This window comes from Molossus molossus, unplaced genomic scaffold, assembly GCF_014108415.1.
Source record: "Molossus molossus isolate mMolMol1 unplaced genomic scaffold, mMolMol1.p scaffold_m16_p_17, whole genome shotgun sequence".
Lineage (NCBI taxonomy): Eukaryota > Metazoa > Chordata > Mammalia > Chiroptera > Molossidae > Molossus > Molossus molossus.
This window is the reverse complement of record NW_023425352.1, coordinates 811,412-826,240: the sequence shown is the minus strand read 5'-3', so window position 1 is coordinate 826,240 and position 14,829 is coordinate 811,412.

Genomic DNA, 14,829 nt, shown 5'->3' with positions numbered 1-14,829 from the left:
CCGCTTAGCCGCTTCCGCCCGCTGCCCTGGTGGAAGGACCGGACTCCGTCTCCCTCTGCCCCAGCCCCACGGCCGTGTCCTCAGCATCCGCGGGCTCAGCCTCCGGACGGCCGGGCTGTCCCAGGGCCTCCGGCCTTCGCTCGGCCCCCAGCTCCAGGCCCAAGACGGTCACGTCCCATCCGGTTCTCTGGCGGCTCCTGCTGCCGGCACGGAGTCCAGACTCGGCAGCGGGACATCCTACGGCTCCAGGCCGGTCGCATGTGCCCCTCAGGTGCCTCCTGTTGCTGGGCCCCGAGCCCGTCGCTGCACAGGCCGCCGGGCCCCTTCCTCACGCCAGCACCCCGTCCTCCAGCGGGGAGGGCTCGGCCGGCACACCCTCCCCGCTCACTCCCAGCCCAGGCCTAGGCCGCCCCGGAAGGCTTTCCCGGTGGGGCTGTGATCTACCCGAAGGGCAGGGAGGGGGTCGGAATGCACCGCGGTTCATCTTCCGTGGGTCCTGTCTTCTGCTCGGTGGTCTTCACTGAGCTCACAGTTTCTGTCACTACACAGTGGCCGACCCCAGAGGTGCCCCTTGGCGTCTTGTGAACGCACCGTCTCAAGTGCGGAGCAGGGTTCCATGTTCCCAGACACCTCTGAGGGGTAAGGCTCGTAGGACCCCATTTGCCGGGGAGCCTGAGGCACAGAGGAGGTGAGAGTCACCCAAGGTCACACAGCTTGCGTTGCGTTCAAACTGCCCGAGCACAGAGCCTGCCTGCTGGCCGAATCCTGACCTTAGTCGGTTTTCCAGTGACCGCGTCCCCAGTCAAGACACTCAGACCTGGAAGCCAGTCCTGGCCCCGAGGTTTCCGTCTCAGACTGTGGGCCGAAGGCTCCCCTCTGGGCTCCTTGCCGCCTGGGCCACTAGACCCCGGGGAGCCACAGAGGGCTTGGGAAGCAAGGCTGATACGGGGCTGGCTCACCTTGGGGACATCACCTAAAACCCAAACTCCGGATCTAACAAACGCTTTCCGGGGAGTGAGGAACAAAGTCACGGACACACTGACCCCCTTCATCACCACGCTCGTTACTTGGGAGTCTCTCTGAGGTCAGAGGTTGGTTGTGGCTGGTCTGCAGCCCAAGTGTGAAGGATGTTTTCTGTGCTTCCGTCCAGGGCACAAGTGACCCAGGGTGACCACGCCGATCGTGTGGCTGCAGGGTCTGCGGGAACAACACCCAGGAGGACAGCAGTGACCGCCTCCGGCCCGAAGGATCCGAAGGGATTCATCTGCTGGAAGGTTGAGGTACAGTCATCTCTGGATGTGGGGACCTGAACTCGGGCTCTTTCCAGATGGAGTCCGCTGGCCACAGGAGCCTGGATCGGGCAGACAGCCCGACACAGAGGGTAAAGGGGTCTGGCCAGGGGCAGCCTCACCTGGGCTGGTGGACATTTGTTGCTTGTCCGCCCAGCATAATGTCCGCCCCTGAACAGTCCCCACGCTCAGTTTTCGAGATCTGTGTGGCCTGGGAGAGTGGACCCGAGGCCAGGCCGATCGGCACCTCTGGCCCCCCAGCTGCAGTCCGTGACTGGTCAGGAGAGGATGCGGGACCTCAGCCGGTCCAATCAGGATTTTTGCTGGGAGTCGGGACAAGGACTCTTCCCCTCTGAGTGTCCTGGGGGAGTCCGGTAGCCCTGGGTGCTTAGGAATGCCTGTACCCGGGCCCCAGCTACACCTCCGGAGTCACACTCCAAGCCAGAGCCCCGGAACGGGCCCTCCAGTGTAAGAACCTCTGCTCAATTTCTTTGAGTTCACAGATGATTTAAAAAACCCAAAGCAGGCAAACAAAACAGGCACAAAGCAGCAAAGTCGCTGGCCCGAAGCCACACGCTGGTGAGGAGCCGGGCCTGGCTTTGCGGGCACCCGCACCATGTAAGGTGGCGTCTATTTTCATTACGTTGTAGGGCTGTTCTAACAACAGAGATCGCTTCCCGCCTTCCGACGGCCCCCGACCTGGTCCTTGTCTCCAGGGAGGAAGATGAGTTTGTTTGCTCTGAGGCTCTGTGGGGTGGGGCCCCCCCTCTTTTGCAGGTGCCCTCCCTCAGACATTGTCAGCAAACTTGGGGGAGCTTAGGGTCAGCGAGGACCATGCTCAGCCTGAAAAGGCAGGTCCACCTTGGCCCTGAACCCAGGAGGTGGGGAGGATGGTGATGCCCTCTTTCCTGGGGGTCAAGCTGTGGGTTCCTCGCTGGCTCCTTGCACCCTGCTCCGAGCTCCCCGTGGTGGCCACCCCAAGCTCTGTGCCGCATGTACGGGGGAGCTGGTTCGCGGCCAGAGTTGTGGCTCCAGTCGGAAAGTCCAGGCATAACTGAGTCTTCCCTGTGGCTCCCCAATGCCATATTAGGCTGCCCCCTCTGAAGGGTGGAATCTCTGACTCATCCTCCCCCCACCCCCTTGCTCCTGCCAGTTTTGGCTAAGATTAGATTTCACTCAAATCTGCGGGTTCTGAGGGTTATGTGCTATTTCAGTTTGGCAAATAGCTCCTGGTTTCAAGTCAGAAAAAGAAGTCCTATCCAAAAGGGGCTCAGGACGGCTGTCCGTGGCGGCCTTGGGTTCTGTGCCGCCAAAAGCGTAGTGATTTCAGGGCGCACGCGTCGGAAAGAGACTGGTGGTATCTCCAGCACCCCGGCCTTCGGGGAGGAGAAGCAGGAGAGGCCCTCGTCAGAATGAGGACAAAACCCCAACCGCCCCCCACCAGGGTCCTGCTGCTGCTGCACCTGGTGCCAGGTGCCCTCTGTGCATCTTACCGGCCCCGCCCGGGCCCACCAGGTGGACACTCTCTCACATTAGGGTTGAGGACACGGGTTCAGAGAAGTCAGGGCCCAATCCCGAGGCCACACGGCTGGGAGGTGCATTGGGACCGGAGCTCCGGTGCCCTTCGGTCTTGCCCCGCTGTGGGCCTGGTTCTCCGAATGAAGTGGGGGTGCTGGAGGTGTGCAGTCTCCACCCCTCTGCCCTGGGATTTAGAGTGTGAGTCAGATGGGACTTTCTGGGTGTGGGCATCATCACAGGAAACGAGACATGAGGGGCTGGACCAGAGAGAAGGGGGACCAGTGGGGGCGAAAGGCCTGGAGCCCCGGCTGCTCTGAGCCTCCCGGGAGGAGCCAAGGGGAGCGCCCCACACTGCTCCTGGAGCAGGGGCACTGACCATTCCCTGCTCCGCCGTCTGTGTGACCCAGATGCCAGGGCAAACGGCTGTGGGCCCTGCCGGGCTCAGGTGCCGCTCTCCTGGCTTGAGGAGGGCAGGGCACCTTGGATGTTGGTGTCCTCAGACCGCACCCCAGTTTCCACCAGGGTAGCAGGAAGGGCGGGGAGGCACGTGAGACCCGGTGCCGTGGGGAAGCGGGAGGTCGGTCCCCTGGCTGTGGCTGAGCTTCGTCTCCCTTGCACGGACGTCCGCGAGCCCCGCTGCACTTGCAAGTGTGGCCGGCCTGACCCCGTCTGTCCAGGCTGACCTGTCACACTGAAGGCAGCTCTGTGAGAGGGCTGGTGTGGTGACCGTCGGCCGACTCCGGGTCCCCTCCCAGCCGCTGTCCACTAAGCCCTGTGCGCGCAGTTCTCTGTACACACCAGGACTTATAACTTCTCTGTGGGGACGAAGCACACAGTGATGTAAGGCTCCCGGAAGGGCTTTAACCCAGCGACTCAAGTGGGCACCTCTCTGGCCTCTGACGGACCCAAAGGCAGCTCTGTCCTGAGAACAGTGCTCCGCCAAGGGTCTGGGCTGGACCGTGGCTGCAGAGGGGGGGGGCTGGTGCGCACAGGGGGCAGGTGGCTGAGGTCTCCCCACCCCTCTCCCTCCCCGGCAGGTGCTGCTGGGAGCCGGGTGGGGAGTGCCTGCTGCGTGGGGGTACATGTTCACGGTGGTGCCTGGTGGGGGGGGTGCTCATGTCTCGCCTTGGCCCAAGTTTTTAAGAATGAAAATTAAAAATTCCCTGCAAAGCGTTCTGACCGGTGCCCAGCAGCTCAGTGACCTTGATACTTGTCAGAACCGTCCCCCTGGTCCCCTGCTTGTCCGGACCCTCCCCCTGGTCCCCCCCTTGTCCGGACCCTCCCCCTGGTCCCCCGCTTGTCCGGACCCTCCCCCTGGTCCCCCTTGTCCGGACCCTCCCCCTGGTCCCCCGCTTGTCCGGACCCTCCCCCTGGTCCCCCCCTTGTCCGGACCCTCCCCTCAGTCCCCCCCTTGTCCGGACCCTCCCCCAGGTCCTCCACATCCCAGCTCATGGGCCTGTTTGCCGCCCCTCCCCAGAGCCCCTCTCTGCAGATCTGGAGCCCAGCCCCAGGGCCGGCGCAGGCGTGAGGCTCAGCACGAACACCCTGCGTGCAGCGAGGAGAAAGGATGGCTCTGTCCTCTCTCCATTGCCCCCCAGCATTTGGCCCCCCACTTTTATTTTTCAGGCCAACTCTCCAATAGCACCAGCGCAGAAATGCATTACACACTTGCTGAACACACATCTTCGTCCCCCTCTGGGGTCACAGTCACTAGCCGGGGACCCTCGCTCTGTGGAGGTGGGTGTGGTGAGCGCGGTGGCAGCAGGGGGGTTTGGGCTGGATGCCAGCCCAGCTTTCCCGCCGGGCCAGCTACGGAACCCCCTGAGCCTCAGTGCACCGGTCTGTAAAGTGGGTAGAATTCGGATGCCTACCTCCCTCAAAGGATCTGAGGATCCAGTAGGAGTCTCTGTGAAAGTACCCGGTAAGCCTCAAAGCACTGAGCGAGTACTGCTGTTACGATTACATGCTCTTTGAGACGGTCCACTTGAAAACACGCCTCGTGCCCTGGCCGGTTTGGCTCAGCGGTTAGCACGTCGGCCTGTGGACCAGAGGGTCCCAGGGTCGGTTCCCGCGAAGGGCACGTACGTCGTTTGCAGTTTGTCCCCGGTCCCGGTTGGGGTCGTGTGAGTGGCAGCCAGTGGATGTGTCTCTCTCTCATGCTGATATTTCTCTCTCTCTCTTCTCCCCTCCCTCCCTCCTGCTGTACCTGAAGATAAATGCAAAAATGTCCTAAAAAAAGAACAAACAAAAAATAGGCCTCACCTTCGTGATAGAAAGGGTTAAAAGAAAGGAGAGGTAGCAACCTGGGGTCCTGGGCTGTTTTCTCTGAAAATGAGGTCAGAACCCAACAAGAAGGGCCTGGGGAGCCCGAACTGCTCAGGTGATCCTGCCGGGGTGGCGCCCTGTCCCAGGAGGCTGGGCACAGTACGCAGCCCGAGGCGTGGCCTTGCAGTGCGGAGTCCCCTACCCACAGGAAAGCTCTCCCGGCGGGTGTGCCCGCGGTGGGGGGGGGGGGGCGCCGAGGCAGAGACGGGGAAGGCAGCCATGTGGCAGCCCGGCTGGAAACACCGGGACTTTGTTTTTCTTAGAGACGCCGCCACATTCCAGAGCAGGATGGGGCATTTGAAAACTGTTCCCTGACCTCTCTTTTACCCGGAGAACGTGGTGACCGTTCGGAAGGCCACGAGGAAGGGGGTCACTCCAGGTCCCTCTGGCCCGAGGATGGGGATACCGAGTGCTCGGCACTAGAGGGAGGTGTGGCCAGCCAGGCTGTCCCCAGAGAGGAAGGACGGCTGACAGGGGAGGAGGGGGGCAGAAGGTGGGACAGAGGGGCACTGGGATCTGGGGTTACAGCCTGACAGTGAGTCATGAAGCTGGACTCCCCTGAACCCACACTCCGGTGCCCGAGCACCCGCAGCACAGGGCCTTCGGCCCTGCACCTGAGCTGTGTCCCCAGGGCCTCCCCTGGGTCCCTGCTCGAGACGTATTTGTGCAGCGACCGGGGTCCAGATGTGTGATCATGGCTGGTGTCCTTCTGCGCCCTCCGAGCGGGGCTCCCACCTTCCCTTGGCCCCTCTGGACCACGTCTCCAGCCTCCCAGCTCCCTCTGCCCCACAGGCCGGCATGTGTGGGCGCGTAAGCAGGCCACTGGCTCCTTTGGGTTTGGGACCAGAGAAAGGGAAGAGAGAGTTTGGGGACCTACTCCTTCCAAGGTGTCCCAGCTACCTCCCATAAAGTCACCTCAGGCTGGCATTGCCTCTTGACCCCAGGTTCCAGCTCCCCTCAAGGTGGCCTCACCGTGCAGGCTCCTCTGGTGACAGGGCCGTGTGGGCCCTGATGGTCGGGGCCGTGTGGGCCCCCTTCTGCACCGCAGCCCCTCTGGAATGACCCTCATCTGCCTCCTGGTCCCTGCTGAGCTCGCCTCCGTCTACGACGCTCGCTCCTGCCCTGCCCCAGTCCTGGGCTCCTCTCTCCGGTCTTGCTTCCGTTGGTCATGGCCTCTCCGCTCGTGGCAGAAGGACTCGGCCACCTCTCTGTGTGGCGTCTTTCCGGTTCCGTCACCTCATGCTCCCAGGGCGGGGACTCTCGGCCCCTTCTTGCTTGTCCAGAGTGGCCTGGAGGGCTCTCCTGGTTGCTCGTCTGGACTTTGTGTGAATTCAGACGCCAGGGTTCTGCCCCAGACCTGCTGTGTCCCGGATCTCGGGGTGGCCCGGGGTCACACGATGTCACCCAGGGTCACCCAGGGTCACACGGTGGCAGAGCCGAGGCTGGTGACTGCTCGTGAGGTTCGTGCACTGCGGTTCCCTGGACCTTACGGCTGTGGGAGAAGCGTGGTTGTGGGCGTGGGCACCCTCCTCCATCTCGACTCACTGAGCGTGGACGTGTGTGCGGTGAGTGTGCGTGAGCCGGCCGGGCGGTCTGCCGGTGTCCTGGGGAAGGACTCGGCTCCCTGCTCCCGAGTTTGCAGCTGTTCCCCTGCGAGAACAGACATGCCCTTCCTTCTGCTCACGGGAGCGCCCGTCGGGGCCTCTGACCTCGGCCCACTGCTGCTTGTAGCACGGAGGGAGGGGAGGGGCCCGTAACTTCCGGTTGCTTCACGCCCAGCGGAACCGTCCCCGTGTGAGGACAGGGTCTGAGTTTCAGGTGGTCTTTCTTCTTCGCCGGCTGTGTGTTGACTGGCTCACCTGTGCCTGGGACCGTGCGGGCTGCTTTCCGCACGTCAAGGCATCACTGTCTGCAGTCACCTCGTGAAGGAAACGTCATCGTCACCATTTTACAGATAAGAAGCCACAGCTCTGTGCAGGCGGGTGGGAGGGGGCGTGTGTGGGGGGGCGGATAACTCGCCCAAATGGCAGAATCGGGTTTCTAGGTCTGACTCTGAATCTTTTGCTGTAAATGGTAATTCTCAAACCCTTTGGTCTCAGACTCCTTTACATTCTTGAAAATGATCGCGGATTCCAGAAGGCTTTTACTTATCACATTAAAAATTAAAACTGGGAAACACATACAAGTATCTATTTCCCATAAAACAAGAAGCTCATCACATATAAAACATATGAGTTCTTAAATGAAAATTAACTATGTTTTCCAAAACAAAAATAGTGAAAAGTGGTATTATTTTACATTTCGCAAAACTTTATTGTTGTCTTAATAGAAGACAGCTGGGTTCTTCTACCTTGTTTGTGTTTGGCTCTGGAGACCGAGGCCATGTACTTCTAAGACAGGAAGAGTATAAGGCAAACACTTCTTGAGTACCGTTGTGGAAATCATTGTGAACCTTCCCTGGGTCTCAGGGACCCTCGGGGGTGCCCCGGTGATACTTCGGGAACCCTTGCTCTAAGTTGATAAGCTCGGTCTTGTCTTTGTGTTCTCGAAGTTTCTGGGCACACCGTGTCTGTCTTCTTCATGCCCATCTGTTGTTGGGGAACGCCAGGGTTCGAGCGTGGCGGCCGTGGGCTCCTGGCAGGGGCTGCTGGGGCGCAGTGAGCGCCCCTTCTCACTGTGGGCCCCGGGAGGTCAGGCTTCACGAGAATCTGTGAGCTCAGCGTTCTGATGGTCCTGTGGCCTGAATGAATTACCACCGTTTATTTTCAACGGAGAAAAGAAAAATACACACATTTCTCCAGTGAATTGGGAATGAAAATACATCCCTGGTGGTTGGGGAAATGAATAGGTGGAGTAGAGGGCCTATTTCAGGCAGTAAAACTATTTTCTATGAGTCTAGAACAGTGGATACATGTCATTACACATTTGCCAAAACCCACAGAATGTACATCACCAAGAGTGAATTCTAACGTGCTCGACGACTGCAGTTAATAACAATGTATCGGATCCGTGCATCAGCCGTTCCAATGAACCACACTGATGCAAGATGTTGATTGTAGGGGGGAAATGATAGAGGGATGGGGGAGCTCTCTGTACTTTCCCCTCATTTCCCTGTATCCCTAAAACTGCTGTTAAAACAAAACATTCCTGCCAGTCTGGGCCATAGCCAGGGGCTCTCTGGGGCTTGGGGCCTGGGGTGTCCAGTGGGAACCCTGAACCACTGTCTTTGTGCCACGATGCTGGGAAACTACCCACTCACGCATCCTGGTCCCACCCGAGACCTTCTCTGGGCTCTTTCTCCCTTTGTCTATAGCTCCCGCAAGTCTACAGTAGCAACAGTGAGGATTTGGAGGGTGTAATTCAGGCGGTGAGACTAGTAATTAGAGGATTGTTTGAAAGACTCCTGGCATTGTTTAATTACTTGCGAACTATCAGCCCATCATCACAGGGATAATAGGTTCTCTCCAGCACAATGAGGCAAGAATCCTGAGTGTCTACAGCTGGGGCCTTCCTGCAGCGCGTTCTGGGGAGGGTCTCCCCTCTCTGTCCCGGCCACTGGCGACTTCCTAGGGTTGGGAATCCGAAGGGAAGGCGTTTGCGACGGTGGGATACAGAAGACGTGCCTGGCCGAGGGTGCAGACTTGTCGTCCATCACCAACTCAGGCAGCCGAGCCTGGGTTTGCTCTGATCTCAGGCTCTGCCCCCCGGTCTTTTTAACAAGCACAGCCTGGAGAAAGGACCTGTTACTGCCATCCTTGGCTCTTGGGGAGGCACCGTAAGGAGGCTTCTTACCCCCATTGCTCTTAACGTTCAGAGGTGTTACCTGAGTTCCCACACCTGAGTTACACGCACTAGGAATGATCTCAGTGGTCGCCTCCGTTTCTTCTCCAGGGCGCCCCTTCTTCCCCAGCTCCTTCGGAGTCGGCCGTCTCAGCAAATGCACTCGACTCTGGAAGGTTCTCTCCACAGCCCAGTGAACACACAGGCGCCCAGATAAAAATGTGCTTAGGAGACAATAAGTAGTTGTTCTGAGGCTGAAAGTGGAGACCCCAGTGACAAGGCACAGGTAGGCTTTCTCGGGTGCTTTCAGCCTTGGGCGGGGGGCAGGGTGGTATGTGAGGACAGGTACTGCGGGGACCCTCCGAAAGAATTTATTTGTTTTTCTTCCCTTTTTTTTTTTTTTTGGTTCTCTCCTTGCTCGAACTTAATTGGTAATATTATAACTTTCGGTTTAATCATTGCCTTAAATGAGTTGTAGTTTTATCTCAGCAGGAGTCTGGCTGGAAAGAAAGAAACATCTGTGGCAGCCGAAAGGGAGGGACACTCGCAGGAATATTTGGGCTGCCACTTCTGCTCCGAGATAAGGTGGAGACGTTTTCGAGCTATATTTTCAAATCATAAAACACAGAGTCTCCTGCTGGAGATAAGAGGCACGGGCAGGAGCATCTGGGAGCCGCGCGGGGGAGGGGCGGTTGCGCCAGCACCGCCGGGGCGGCTGCTGAAACCGAGATCACACGCGATCGGGTCTGGGAGATTTCTCCAGGTGCACGTACACGACTCAGTATCTTGGATTCTTGAGCTGGGGTCAGGTTAACTATTAAAAGAGGACAGAAGGTATTTCTCACAAACCCCGAGGTGTGTTTCAAGCCTCCCCCATTCCTGCTGCTTGGGTTGGTCTTGCTTTGAGCCTCAGCCGCCCCCCCACCCTTGGCTCCAGGGGGTCTCTGTGGATTCCCATCCCTGCCCAGATCCATGGGGTTTGGGTGTCTGACCTCATTGTGATGGTAAATTAGCTCATTTTCTGTGGTGGAGGAGTGTCTTCCGCCCCGAGGTCCACTGTGATCGCACAGACGGCGGCCCCAGGGCCAGCGGGGACCAACCTCACTGCCTTTCTTCTCCACCTGGGACTCCCTCTGCCAGAACCAGCCACCGGGCCGCAGTCGGACGTTCTTTCTCAGAAGGAAGACTGCGTTTCCATTGCAGAAGCACGCAGACCACAGCTTCCGTGCCTGCAACTTTCCTTCCTTTCTCAGTCTCTGATCCGGGGGCGCAGTCACCTCTTCCTTGAAAATATCAATCACCTAGAAGAACACAGAAGAGGAGGAAATGCTTTAAAAACTCCTCAAGTCGAATGAATGACATAAATGAATTATTTTGGATTATTCCCTAGTTCTTTTTAGCATTTGTGAAGAGGGTACACACACACACACACACACACACACACACACACACACACAGGGAAGGTGAAGTGATGTTAATCTGCTCCATTGTGGTGATCATATACGTATACCAAACATCGTAGTAATCTTAAATACATAGTTGTTTTTTTTTTTAATCCTCACCCGAGGATATATTTTTGCATTTATTTTCAGACAGAGTGGGAGGGAGAGAGGGGGGACGAGAGAAAGAGAAACATGGATGTGAGAGACACATCGAGTGGCTGCCTCCCACACGACCCCAACCGGAGCCAGGGACAAACTGCAACTGAGGTACGTGCCCTTAGTGGGAACCGAACCTGGGACTCTCTGGCCCACAGGCCAGTGCTCTAACCACTGAGCCAAACCGGCCAGGGCAATACATACAGTTTTTATTTGTCAGTTGTGCCTCAGTAAAGCTGAAACAAACGTTTAAAGAAATGTTAGCAGTCATTCAATCAATAACCACGTATGTCACTGCGTGCTGCGGTGGTCAGGACTCCTAGTCTCACAGGTACCAGATACTTGCTCCAGAAGGTGACTCCAGAGGAAAGATGGGGGTGCACTCCAGGACTGAGGGGTGCCCAGCAGCCTGGGGTCTCGGGCAGGTGCCAGGGGTGCTTCGCCCACTCAGGCTCCCTGTAGCCCACCCACAACCTCAAGCGTCTCCACCCTGGATGCAGCGCTGCCCATACCTCTGGGGTGGCCCCTTTGCTGGCTCCAGGCTGCTACGAGGGCCGGCACGGAGGGAGCGGCACCGACTCCCCCTCGCAGGCAGAGATCTCTGTCCAAAGCCACTCACGTGGGCCTCTCCCCTCCTGAGGCCCCCACACAGGTGCACTTCACCCCTCGCTTGCCCAAATGCCCCCCTCCCGCTTCTCGCGGGAAAAGCGAGGGCAAGGCGGTGACCAGCTGGAGCCCTCGATGGACCAGCTGTCTGTGTTCCATTGGACTTTGGGGGGAGGCGAAGAAAGTCTCGGGGGGCTTACTTCACAAGCTCACTCATGTAGTATGTTGTGGGCATAAATACATGGCTTAGTCTCTTCTGTGTGGGGACACATACCTAACGTAGAACTTACCATTAACCCTGTCCTGTGGGTAATTCGGTGGCATCGAGCACATTCACAGCCTGTGCCATCAGCTCCACCATCTGTTTGGTCATCGAAACTGCCCACCCTCCCCAGCCCCTGCTGACCTCCAGTCGGTTCCTGTCCCTGCGGTTGGTCTGATCCACATGCTTCATCCAAGTGGCGTCCAATGACGACAGTCCTTTGGGTCTGACGTATTTCACTGGGCACAGTGTTTTCGGGGCTCCTCCCTGGAGCAGGTCAGGGATTCCTTTCGATGGCTGAGTTCATCTAGACAGTCCGTCCACGGTGCTGGACACGGGGTTGCTTCCACATTGGCTGTTGCGAAGACGCAGCGATGAGCAGTCGCGTACACCCGACGCCTGTCGGCAACGCTGAGTAGATGCTCGTTTCCACGAAAACGAGGCTGGGGTCTCTCCAGTTACAGCGAAGGTGACGTCCCCGTCGGGATGGAGCTCTGTGGGGTGGTGGAGAAAGGACAGGCCCAGGATCCTCCAGCCTCGTCTGTCAAGAAGGGCTTGCGATTTCCTCGTCGACTTCCTGGCTGCTCTGCGAATCCAGTGCTTCCCAGGTTCACTCAGCAGTCACGAGCGCCTGTCGCACTGCTGCGACGCCCAGATGTCCGAGCCCACCCCGAAACAGCGACCCCGGAGCTCCCAGACTGTGGTCTGCAAGTGCGCCGTGACCAAGCTCTTCTTCAGGTGACGCCAGATTTAACCCTCGTCACTGAAGTCAAGGCCATAAAGCCAGCGCCTAGCTCGGGGCTTGACACAGGCTGGGAGTTTGATGAGTGGGACGCTGTCCTCCTCCCCTCCCCACCCCACTTCCTTACACTCTGCCTATGAAAGAACGGGGCGACTGCATTTTTAGGGACACTTGCAACAATGCGCATTTCATTAATAACGGAAAAAGGTCGAGTGATGGGTGGTTTCTGTTCTAGCAACTAGCCCGTCACCTCTAAGTGTCGGTGGTGTTGGCGGTTTGGGCGTCTCCGCGTCTGTGTTTGGGTACGCATCCGGGCACGGCGGCGCTGTGTGCAGTTCAGGTCTGCCAGTGGGGTGTGGGCGAAGGGAGCCCCGAGGAAGAGTCGTGTTGTGTAGAAGAGGTCACCCAGCCCTGAGACCTCCCTGCGGAGAAAGAACCCGTGAGTTTGGATCCAGCGAGCCAGGCTGATGCTCTTCTCTGTGCCTGTGCCCTTCAAATGACAGAAGGAGCCGACGAGGGAAGGCGGTGGATGCTGTTTGTTCCAGGTTTGGAAACATGCACTTGTGTTGTGCGGATCCGATGAGAAAAATGTGATCAGCTTGGGGAAGGGCGCTGTCACCAGACAAGCGGATGGCGCAGCCGGCTGAGAGGCTGCCGTGCGCCCCGAGCTGGGGACGGTGTCCAAGAGGACCCCACATGGTCCTACCGGGAGGCGAACAGCCTATTAATTAAGGCAGCAGATGGCAGTAAATTGGGAGATGTTTCAGATTCCAAAGACAGAGAGACAAAGGGGCGCAGGGCTGAGCAGCGAGCAGTTAGGACCCTCGGCGAAATCGATGACGGGAAAATAACAAGGGCGGCGGGTCGTCTTGGAAGCCAGCAGTCTCCGGGCTGGGAAGAGACGGGAAATGTCAGAATGGTTAAGAAGCCACCAGAGAAAGGGATCCATGGGGCCTTGGCAGGGTTTCGGGGACCCACCGGTCTGCGGGGTACACGTGCCAGAGCTGACAGTATTGGGGTAAGCGTGGTCCTAAGATCTCCCCAGCGAACATGTGCAGACGGGACATTGCCCGAGTTGAAGGGACTAAGTTGGAAGTGAACTGAAGTCGATCCAATCGTGTGATTGGACCGAGCAGGGAGGCAGCCGGTTGGTACACAGGAGAGCTCGTGTCTCTGCAGCTGGGGCCCTTCACTGACTCCCCCACCCTTAGCCTCTCTGAGCCTCGGTTTCCCCACTGTAACATGAGGACAAGACCGCCCACCTTCCCCGGGTGTAAGTTGGAAGAGATGCGTGTGGTCCCCAGTGCTGCAGACGAATGTGCTCGTTTGCAGGAGGGGGCGGGGAGGCCCTTGGGGGAACTCCGGCCAGCATCTGTCCGACGGCCGCTCTGTCTCGGTCCCCACTTCCCCACGCTGCAGCCGCAGCTCACGGGCTGATTTTAAAGCCATTCCGTGAAGCGCGAAGCACGTGCGGTCAGGATTGTCCATGAGCATCCCCGAGGGCGCCCACGACACACGGCACTTGGCCGGTCTCAGAAAGTCCTCCTCAGCGGGTGTTTCCTCCAGGTTGGGACAGTCACGGCCCCCGCGGAGCACCTGCTGAAGTGGTCGGCTTGCACTCAGGGGCCACCTCAGTGAGCGAGATGGTCTTCTAACCAAGGCGGCACAGGGATGGTAGGGTGCCCACGCGGGGGAGGAGCCCAGCCCTGCCGACGCCACGGCGGGGTGGGAGGTGCCACGGTGCCCCTGTGCTCTCCCGGGCCCCTCTCGGAGACCTCGGTCTCCTTGGGCCGCTGTCACCAGACACACAGACTGCGGCTTACACGCTGCTCGCGAAGTAGAAAGCCCGAGATGGATGCGCTGGCTGATGGGAGCCTGGGGGAGAGGCTGCTTTTGGATTCTCAGGTGCTGTCTCTGGCTGTGTGCTCGCGGGCACAGAGCAAGAGCTCTCGTTTCTTTCTGTTCTCAGAGGGACACGAATCCCACTCTGCCCCTCCCCCAGCCTCCTCTAAACTCATCACCTCCCTAAGACCCTCCCCCCTAATACCGTCCCACTGGGTTCGGGCTTCAACGTCCAGATCTGGGGACACAGACATGCAGCCCACAGTGGCGTTGACTTTGGCTCCGTTGCACATGGCCCTACGGCTCCTCTGTGTTGTAGTAGTATCAGTGCTGCATCCTTTTTCTTAATCCTCACCCGAGGATATTTCTGCATTTATCTTCAGAAGAGTGGGAGGGAAGGAGAGAGAGAGAGAGAGAGAGAGAGAGAGAGAGAGAGAGAGAGATGTGACAGACACACATCGATTGGTTGCCTCCTGCACGGCCCCAAGCAGGGCCGGGGACGGAACTGCAACCAAGGTACGTGCCCTGGACTGGACTCGAACTCGCACCTGTTTGGTCCTCAGGCCGGTGCTCTAACCACTGGGTCAAATGGGCCAGGGCAAGAACTTCTTTCCTTCACAGCACCAAGTCCCGCTCGGTTGTGCGTCCTCACCACACAGTTTCTCCGTTCTCCACGGAGGCACAGGTGGGGTGTTCTCGCTTTCGGGCTGTTATGAATAATGTTGCCATGAACATTTATATGCGAGAGTTTATTTGACACCTGTTTTCCACTCTCTTGGTGACCCAGGAGTAGAGCCGCTGGGTCATGTGCATTTCTGTGTTTCACTTTGCAGGGCCCATCAAACTGTTTTCCAAACACGCTGCAGG